At 37.9% G+C, this 10405-nt stretch overlaps 1 pseudogene; it reads right to left on the bottom strand.

Annotated features, from left to right (window-relative positions):
* Positions 1-2544: 2544 nt before the first annotated feature.
* The window catches only part of LOC100464885, a 97019-nt pseudogene continuing 89158 nt past the window's right edge, over positions 2545-10405 (bottom strand).

The raw sequence follows: 10405 nt of genomic DNA, 5'->3' as shown, positions 1-10405 counted from the left end.
GAGACAGAGTAATTCCACCACCACCTCCCCCTCCAAGCCCTTTTACTATCAATCACCTCTCACCACTTCTAGACCCTGGTATCCACTGATTTTTGTCACTATAGTTTTTCCTATTCCCGATTGTGATATAAATGATATATTTTATGTGACAATTTTTGTCTGGTGTCATGTGCTTAGCATAATGCCTTTGAGATTCATCTACCTTTCCCACGCATCACCAGTTTGTTCATTTTTTATTGCAGCATACTGTTCTATTGTATGATCTGCCATAATTTGGTTTTCAATTCATTAATTGATGGACATTTAGGTCATTTTCAGTTTTGAGGTATTCTGAATAAAGCCACCATGAATATTCATATAACAAGTCTTTAGACGTACATATTTCACTTATTTGGGTAAATACCTAGGAGTGGGAATCCTGGGTCGTAAGTGAATATTTAATTTACTATGAAACTAGCATATTGTTTCCAAAGCAGCTATAGAATGTTTCATTCCTTTCAGCACTGTATAAGAGATTGAGTTATTCCACATACTGGCTAGCATGTGTAAAGTTTAGCCATTCTAGTACATGTACTGATATATCCTTATAGTTTTAATTTGCATTTCCCTAGTGAATAGCAATGTTGATGGCCTACAAGTACTTATTTTGCAACTTTAAATCTTTGTTGAACTTTCTGTTCAAAACGTTTGTCATTTTGTTAATATATAATATTACATATATGGTCTTACAAATCAGTAATATTCACAAATACATGTATATATATTTACACACACACACATATAAAACATGTGTATGCATGTGTATATGTTTGTGTAATATTCTGGGTATTAGTCCTTCATATGTAATCTATAGGTTTTGTTTTTTTTTCCAGACTTCTCATCTTCTTAATAATGTCCTCTAAAATAGCTTAAAATCTTGACTAAATGTAATTTTAACAATTTTTTTATCATTCATACCTTTTGTTTCCTAAGAAAATTTGTATAACTCAAGTTTACAAATACTCCTGTCTGTGTTTTCATCTAAAATTTTTGTTTTAGATCTATGATATATTGCAAGTTCAACTTTATATAGTTCATTTTTATATAAGATTATGAATTGTTCCATTTGTTAAAAAAACTAGCTCTTCCCCCATTGAATACATGTACCTCTGACGAAAGTCAACTGGCCATAAACCTATGGGTTTATTTCTAGACTCTTATTCTGTTCCAGGTATATATTTGTATATTCTTACATAAATACCACGCTGTTTTCAATACTCTAGCTTTACAGGAAATCTTGAAATCAAATAGTAGCCTTTCTACTTCATTTTTGTTTTTTTTTAAATTGCTTTTTATCATACTATGTTCCTTGAATTTCCATATGTATTACAATTTCAGTTTGTCCATTTGTAGAAAACACAGACCTCTAGAAATTTTGATTGGGCTAATGTTCAGTCTATAGATCAATTTAGAATGAAAATTTAATTTCTTTCAGCAATGGTTTGCACGGTTCTGTGTACAAATATTGTTCATATTTTTTTCTGGATTTTTTCCTAAAGTATTTAATATACAGAGATGTTATTGCTAATGGTATTTAATTTCAATTTTCAGCTATACATTGCTTAAATATAGAAATACAACTAAATTCTGTGTATTTCCTTGAATCTTGTGAGGTTGATAGATTATCTGACTAGACTTACTTGTTTTTATATGTATCTTGAGATTTTCTATACACAGAGTATTGTCATCCGAAATGTCACTTTATTTCTAATCTGTATAAATTCTATTTACTCATTTACTTAGCTATTTGTAATCCATATGATAATATCTATTTTAACATACCAGATTATGTCCAACTCATCAGGCCAGGTGTGTTTCCTCAGTCACCATTAAACATGGAAAAGCTGGACAGTCCTTCCTGAATCGTCCAGGGCAAGAGCTGTAGTGAATGATTCTCCCTTTCCTTGGGTTAGCTTTAGCATGAAAAAATTGCTATTCCTGATGAATATGCCCCAGTAGAATCAGGCCCAGTGGTTCTCACCCTTAACAAATCCCCAGCACGATTGAGGGAAAGAAGGCCCCAGCTAATTAATTCTCACCGGCCCTTTCGGATTGTGGTCCTCCGCCTCTCTTAGGATTCAGGGAGTTCCTCGAGTTGTTTGTTCCCACCCAGGCAGGGGAGGCTCGGGTCCAGTTAAGGGTTCTCCCTTCCCCGGGCAGGCATCTGCACCTGGATGGCCAAGACGTGGAGCAGCCTGGCCAGCTCTGTGAACAATGCAATGTGGCCAAATCAATCCCTTTAAGCTAGAAATTTACTATGGCCACGTGGAAAACCATCTTGCTGCCTGGTGGCCACAGCTCTCTCTGAGCAGCTCCAGCACCACGGTCCTCAGGGGCGCCAACTTCACTCAAAGGACAGACTGGATCGGATCTACAGTCCCTGAGCCCATGCTGCCCCAGCACAGACCACAGACGCGGTGGGCCACAGAGACCAGGCGACTGGAACACCAGTCTGTCTACCTCAGCGGCCACGGCCACTCGGCCTAGGCGATTACCTCAGACGATCTACGAGGCCCTGACTCCAGGCGTGGAGGTGGATGGGGTGCAGGGAGGGGCAGAGGTAGAGGCTGCTTGTCCTGATGCATACTGGGAAATGGAGTCCCGGTTGCTCACCCGTAGGCCGGACAGGCCACGTGACATCCGAAGATTTCCAGACGCTTGAGGGCGTCGGGCGCTTAGACCAGAAGAAAACAAAACAAAACAAAAAGGTATTTCCTGGTACTGAGATTATTTGAGCCGTGTTACTGCCCATAGATTATCTAGTCTTACTCCTTTATTTGACATACAAGAAACTGGAAATTTGGTCTGTTTATCGAATATGTAGTTATTGTGTGCCAGAGGCTGAGGGAAAACGACGGCCCCGTTCTCAGGTGTACAAAACATTGGAGAAGATGGTGACTGAGCACAGGTTGCTAAGGAAACACGTCATTTGGATTTGGGGGACAAGGGAAATTCCCAAGAGGAGATACGGGGGAACAGTCCAGAACAGTGAGGATGAGAATCACTTTCTCAGCCCCTCCAATCCAGCCCGAGGCAGCAGCAGCGCAACAGAGGCCTGCTGGATAGAGAAGTTTGGGGGAGTCATTTCCTCCCATGTGTTAGGATATCCTTAGTTATACTTGGATCTCGGAGAGCAGAGATGGTGGCGGTGGGAAGCCAGTGTGTCACAGTGAGGATAAGGAGGCAGGGGCAGTCAGAACCATGCAGGGCCCCATCCATTTGGTTAAGCAGTTTAGCCTTTTATCCTAGGAGCAGTGGGAAGCTGGTGATGATTTTAAGCAGGGATATGAAAGGATTCGATTTTTCCAAGGTGATAAACCTGTTTTTAATTTATTCAGATTTTACTTTTTATTCTTTTATGTTATTTTGTAGATTTCCTCATATTTTCCTATTTCCCCTAACTTGATGATTTTGAAAATGTGAATAGTAGGAAGCAATACCCTCTACCCAGTACTAGATTCACCATTTTTATAAGTAATATATATTTATATGCTTGCACATGTATTTGTCATTTTTTATACTCATGCATATTTATTTTATACATTAGTATACTTTATTTTTAGTTCCTGGTGTACTGAAAAATTGCACAGAACATACAGAAAGTTCCCATATGCTCCCTCATTCTTCATCCTCACACACTTTCCCCAATTATTTTTTTTAGGTTTTATTTATTTATTTTTGTGAGAGACCGCACACAAGCACGGGGGCGGGGGGGGGGCGGTGCGCAGAGGGAGAAGCTGACTCCCGGATAAGCAGGGAGCTGGATTGGGGGCGGGGAACTCCATCCCAGGACCCTGATATCATGGCCTGAGTGGAAGGCAGATGCTTAACTGACTGAGCCACCCGGGTGCCCCAACTTTCCCAGTTATTAACATCTTATGGCAGAGTGGTGCATTTTTTACAATTGATATGCATTGTACCTTCTATGATTGTGTACCCTCCATTACATTCGTACAGTTTAGTTTCACTATCCTAAAAATTCCTCGTGCTTTGTCTGTTCCTTCCTTCATTCCTCCAAATCTCTGCCATTTATTTCTTCTTTGGCTATCATTTCCCATACAATGTTGAATAGAGAGGGTGAGTGCACATCTTGTTATTTCTGATCATAGGGGGAAAGTATTCACGACTAAGTATGAAGTTATATTTGATTTTGATACATCCCCATAACAGGTTGAGGAATTTCTCTATGGTCTTAGCTTTTGAAGAATTTTTATTATGAATGAGTGTTGATTTTATTAAATCTTTTCATTATGTATTAAGGTGATTATGTGATTAAGATGATCATATGTTTTTTTCTCCTTTATTTTGTTAATGACACTGATTCATTTTTATTTGGTAAGCCACTATTTTAGTTCTGGTAAAACTAACTTGGTCCCAATGTGTTATCTGTCTATCTGTCTGTCTGTCTGTCTATCTATAGATACGTTACTGGATTCTGTTTGCTAATTTTTAGTTAAGACTGTTCTGTGTATGTTAGCGATGAGTATCAGTCTTTTTCTTTTCTTGAAATATCTTTGTCTGTTTTGGTGCTAGCCACATAAGATCAGTTTATAAATGCTAGCCATATAAGATAAGTTTAGTTATGGTCCTTGTTTTTCTAAAAGATTTATAGAAGGATTGATAATTCTTCTCACTTAAATCTCTGATGGTTTGGGCCTAAGAGGCCATCTGGGCTTGGGATGTTTTCTCTGGAAAGGTTTTAATTACAAACTCAATTTGTTGATCTTTTCAGAATAACTGCTTTGAGTTTTAATGGCTTTTCTCTGTTTTTATCCATTTCCTATTTTATTGAATTTTCTTTTTACTTTTTTTTTTTTCCTATTTTCTTTGGGCTTACTTTACTCTTGTTTTTTAGATTTTTTTTTTTTTTTTTTAACACGGTAGAAACCTAGAGCATTGATTTTGGACCTTTCTTCTTATTTGCTGTAAACATTTAAATATCAATTTCCTGTAAGAATTTTGTTAGATGTAGACATAAATTTTTATTTATTTAGTTAGTTTACTGTTCTTTCATTTTTATTTAGTTCATAATATTTTGTAATTTTCTTTGTGGTATTCTCTTTGAACTACGAGTTATTTAGAAGTGTATTATTTAATGTTTAGAGTAATTATTTAACACACAGTGTCTTGTTTTCGTTTTTTTTTTTCATATGGAAGTAAATCTAGCCAACATTATTTCATCATGCAGATGTCCTTTTTAATGACTTTCCAATATTTGTAGTATTTGCCATAATTTTATTTGTGTACTATTCCCACCCTTTAAGAAAGAAGCCAGAACTTCAAATTTTCAGTCTTTCTTGCAGTTAGAAAAACGGAAACAAAAACCTAGATTCACCAGTCAGAGACACCAGTGTGTGATCTTGATTCAGAAGAAACCATTGTGAAGTACTTGATAAATTAAGAGATCCATTTTTTTCCTCATGATGTTGGTGACTAAAATATAAAGATTTGGGGGTTGAGTTGCTGAGGTTTAGGTGTCCATTGCCCAGTTTTAGCAATGTAGCTGTATTATTCGTTAGTTGGATAGCTTATAAACTTAACACTTGATCCCTGAGATTTCGTGATACCCTTTCATAAATTGCTTTTCTACTTGAACTAGCTGGGGTGGCTTCTGTTGTTTTCAAATAGAAACCCGATAAAGAGGTCATTGTTTTTCTAAATAATTTGAAAGGCAGTTAATCAGCATTTAAGCAGAAATACATTACAATTTCTCTGGACTTCAGGCAGACCAGAGCAGTGTTGGACACTTAGTGAATACTGAGTAAATTGGTTCATGGTCGTGTTATTAGAATACAATCATTCTTGAGATTACCTTTGGTATGATAAATACCCTAAGTAACCACAATCTGTGTTACATGAAATTTTTTTGGTAAGGTATTATATCCTTCAATTTTTTTTTTCTGTTTTATCTTTACTTTATTATATTCCAAGTAGTTACAAAAAGAGTCTGGCATCCTACGATGTGGATGCACTATCTCTGACAATCCATTTCAAATTGCTGTCCTGAAAATTTCTGTGAATTCGGTTTAGTGACTAATCTATTATTAATATTACAACTAATACTGTTGTTATTGTAAGAAAGAAATAACAAAAAACTATTCCTGACAAATGACTCCAAAACTTATCTACCCTTCAAATCAACCCCATTATGATGCATGTGAAACTGTGGGCTAGCTCAACAGTTAGTTCCCAGTAGAGATTCTTAAACTTTAATTATTAGAATATGGAAATCATTGAGGATTGGTTGGCATCACAATAAATCTCAAATTTCACAAAACTTAATCTATTACATTAACAATTAATCCAGTTCATTAATTACTACATTATTATTATATTTTTAGTGGTGGTTGTATAGGACATGGCTATGTATACAACAGTGGGCACATAAGTGAAAAATGACTTCCCTTGGATCTTCTCTTTGCTCCATTATTTCTATTTTTACAACCCATTCTATGTTCAATACCTCAAAACTGTGAGCCTTGGGAATTCCACCTTTTGGAGTGCTTTAGTTAGCAAATGGGAGGAGGCACCAGTGGGAGAATAGAAGGTGGAGAGAAGAGAGGTAGAAGGAATTATTCCACCAACTTCCTCCTTCCTGGTATGTGGTTGACAGTGGATGAGTTCCTCCACTGAAGGCTACAGCTTTTGTTGATAATTTTACAACTAGAGTTTTCTCTCTGAAGACAGCTGTCTTTGTCCCTACTGATTTAAAAGTGGTACTGCTTTCTAGTCCAATTTTCTCCAGAGTGCTTGCCTCCCTTGTTATTTTTACTTAACCCTCTCTCAAAACTTTGTATAGTCTTTTCCTTGAATTTATTTAATCACCACTTTTGAGTGGATAGTCTCTATTCCTGCTGGGACACTTACTGATACAGTAGTTAGACCAGGAATGGCCCAAAGAAATGGGTCTTTGGAATGTGAATCTGGTATTAGGTTGTACGTGTATATAATGAATACATGGATATCTTATCAGAAAAAAAAAAAAGAGAGAAAAAATGGTAATGCATGGTTTTCAGTGGCGTCATAGTTACTCAGATTGCCATTGGTTGTGACACTGGAAGGTGGAATATAGTCCGTACCAACTCTATGATCATACAACCAATGTAGTGACAAAGACCCTTTACTCGGGGTTTAATGTCCTATAGTCTACTCTCTTGAAAGTCTTAAGAATTTTATCTTAAAATTTGTGTTATGTCAGGGAAGTCCCATAGGACAATGAAACATATGCCAAGGGCTTGGAGCTTCAGTTCACTTGCAGTCCTACTCCGTCTCCCCCCATCCCGCCTCTTTACCTTCCTGCAACTGTATCTTGGACATCTGCTCCTCTGTCCCTACTCAGTGACTGCTGTCCACCTCTGCCCAAGTGGAGACCTGGGTGCAGCATAGGGAGGGAGGAGGTCAGACATGCACATTCTGCCCCACTTTGTCACAGATCAGGGCCCTGGGCACCTGTGAGGGTCTAAACTTGTGCCACAACTTTCCCCATGCCTGAGCCAATGTGATACTTAATAGCAAATCAAAATCTCCATGACAGTTGAGAGAGAGAGAGAGACCATTGAAGAAAGAAAAACTTTTTTCCAGCTTTTTGAACAGGGGTCTGCATTTTTATTTCGCACTGGACTCCATCAATTATATAGCCAGCCACAATGTACTATAAGTGGTAGGCAAGATTTTGAGAAATTGTATCTGTAGCACCTAATTACTATGGTTAATAACAATGATTAAAAACAGTTGAAGCATGTGCTGAAGTTTTTAACAAAACTAGAGTGTGTACATAAAGAAAAGAACAGAGAAAAAACTTTGAATGTCCAAATAAGAGCACAAGAGGAAAATTGGAAGGCCTCTATAGCAATTTTTAAAAGTGCCTACTCTCTAACGGTAGATGTGGTTGAAAATCAGTCCTAAGGCCAGAATAAAGTTTTTAGATTCAGCACCTGTTAAGTGGTCAGCCGTGACACATCCATTACACTAACACAGAAGAAGGCAAACCACTGCCCACATCTGGCTCACCAGCGGCTTTTATTAAAATTTTTGTTTGCTTGTTTTACTGGAACATAACCATATCCATTTGTTTTCATATTGTCAATTCATGCTTTCTAATGGTGGAATTGAGCAGTTTCAATAGAAAACACAGGTCAGAAAAGCCTAGAATATTTAATAACTGGCCCTTTACAGAACAAGTTTACTGACTCCTGCAATAAAGTAATGACACAAGCAGGCTGGAGTGAGATTCTCAGTCATGGAATGAGGACCCTTGGTTAGGACACACAACGCTGAGAATTTTGAACCCCCAATTCCCTCTTGGATAGCAAGGACCCCCTCCTACAGTGGCCTCTGAGAGTTATAAACTAGCATAGCTCAGCCCAGAAGTACAAGGCCTGAGCCAGGAATTTTTTATTCCAGTACACACACACCCCCATCTTAGGTTTAGTGAGTTTCAAGTCTTTGTAGCTAAGGAATTATTGAGGCAATAGAGTCACAGTCACGTGGGTTCTTCATGTCTGAAAACCAAGGGGCAGCTATGGTGATAACTGTACTGGCCAGAATCATTGATCCCCTGATTAGAGAGCACATAATCAGTTTCTGTGAGACAACAAGGCCAAGGAAGATTGTCTGGAATCCAATAGTTTCAGTATTTGAGGTGATACGTGATACAGTAAATGATAATTCAAACGGATTTTGGTACCTAGAATTTTGTGCAATCGTAACAACCTAAAACATGGCATTGGCTTCAGGGCCAGGTGTCAGGTGGAAATCCGAAGAGCCTCAAGGAGAATGGGGAAGCCTAACAAGCGTCAAGGCAAGTGATTCTGAAAGCCCAAATGACCTTGAGCTTAAAGAGAGGAAAATGTTTTAAAGCTGGAGAAAATGGGATCTTTGTTTTATAATGGCAGATATTTAGCAACATTTTTGGAGTAACATGGAAAATAGGAAATATCCCTGATGGACTTGGTGATCTAGCTAAAGAGATTGCTAGGTGGAAAAATTGAAAGTGCCATCTGGTTCCTCCTGCTGTGTATGATAAGATGTGAGAAGAGAAGGATGTGCTAAAGAATGAGCTCTTAAATAAAATGAAAGAAGGACCTGCTGGGTACCAAAATTAACGTTTCTCATTCCCAGTGTCTCCTGAGAGCAGAAGGACTCCAGGCCAAAGATTAAATTGGAGGCAAGACTATTTTAACTTGTGTGTGTGTTTGGGGAGGCCTTTTGTTTTGTTTTGTTTGTTTTTTGTTGTTTTTGTTTTATAGATATCAGAAAGATCTTAGGCAATCATTCATAGAAACATTTAGACAAGTATCCTCTAAGGACTTCACATGCCAAACACATTCACTCTCTAAACAATAAAGCTTCTAAGAATCATAAGGATGTTATCTCATAGCAGTATCACTGGGAAGCCAAGTTAGAGAAGGATATGTCTTAAGAAGATTTGTGGTTGTAGTTTTTATTTAATCTAGGAAACTCAAATTAGATTCATAGAACTCTTACAAAAATTTTAAAGGTGCTAGGTGCTGATAGAAATACTACCAGCTTATATTAAAAGTACAGAGACCATAAGAAATGAAAGAGGGCTTAGGGTCCTTGATCTAATACTTAGAAAACTGGATAAGGAAACCATTAGCAATAAACAGTGTTGATCTCTAATGAAAAAGGCACGGTTAATCAGAGGATGGATCCAATAGCCAAGGGGCTAGAGCCAAAAGCCAAATAGAATCATTCCCAGGGAATAGGAGTGAGCCCTAATCAAGGGAATGGCACCTTGTACCCGGATATATTTCAGAATATCTATGGAACAGTGACTGCTGTGTGAATCCTACTCCTCCCCCCTTTTTTAAATAATTTTTTTTTATTATATTATGTTAGTCACCATACAGTACAACCCTAGTTTTTGATGTAAAGTTCCATGATTCATTACTTGCATATAACACCCAGTGCACCGCGCAATATGTGCCCTCCTTAATACCCATCACCAGCCTATCCCATTCCCCCACCCCGCTCCCCTCTGAAGCTGTCCGTTTGTTTCCTAGAGTCCATAGTCTCTTGTGGTTCATTCCCCCTCTGTTTACCCCCCCTTTCTTCTTCCTTTTCTTCTCCTACCAATCTTCCTACTTTTTATGTTCCATAAATGAGTGACACCATATGATAATTGTCTTTCTCTGTTTGACTTATTTCGCTTAGCATTATCTCCTCTAGTGCCATCCATGTTGCAGCAAATGTTGAGAAATCGTTCTTTTTCATGGCTGAGTGATAGTCCATTGTATATATGGAACACAGCTTCTTAATCCAGTCATCTGTTAAAGGGCATCTCGGCTCCTTCCACGATTTAACTATTGTGGACAATGCTGCTATGAACATTGGGGTGCATATG

This window comes from Ailuropoda melanoleuca, chromosome 16 (assembly GCF_002007445.2).
Source record: "Ailuropoda melanoleuca isolate Jingjing chromosome 16, ASM200744v2, whole genome shotgun sequence".
NCBI classification, from domain to species: Eukaryota; Metazoa; Chordata; class Mammalia; order Carnivora; family Ursidae; genus Ailuropoda; species Ailuropoda melanoleuca.
Note: the sequence above shows the minus strand (reverse complement) of the source record. Positions and strands in the feature narration are given on the sequence as shown.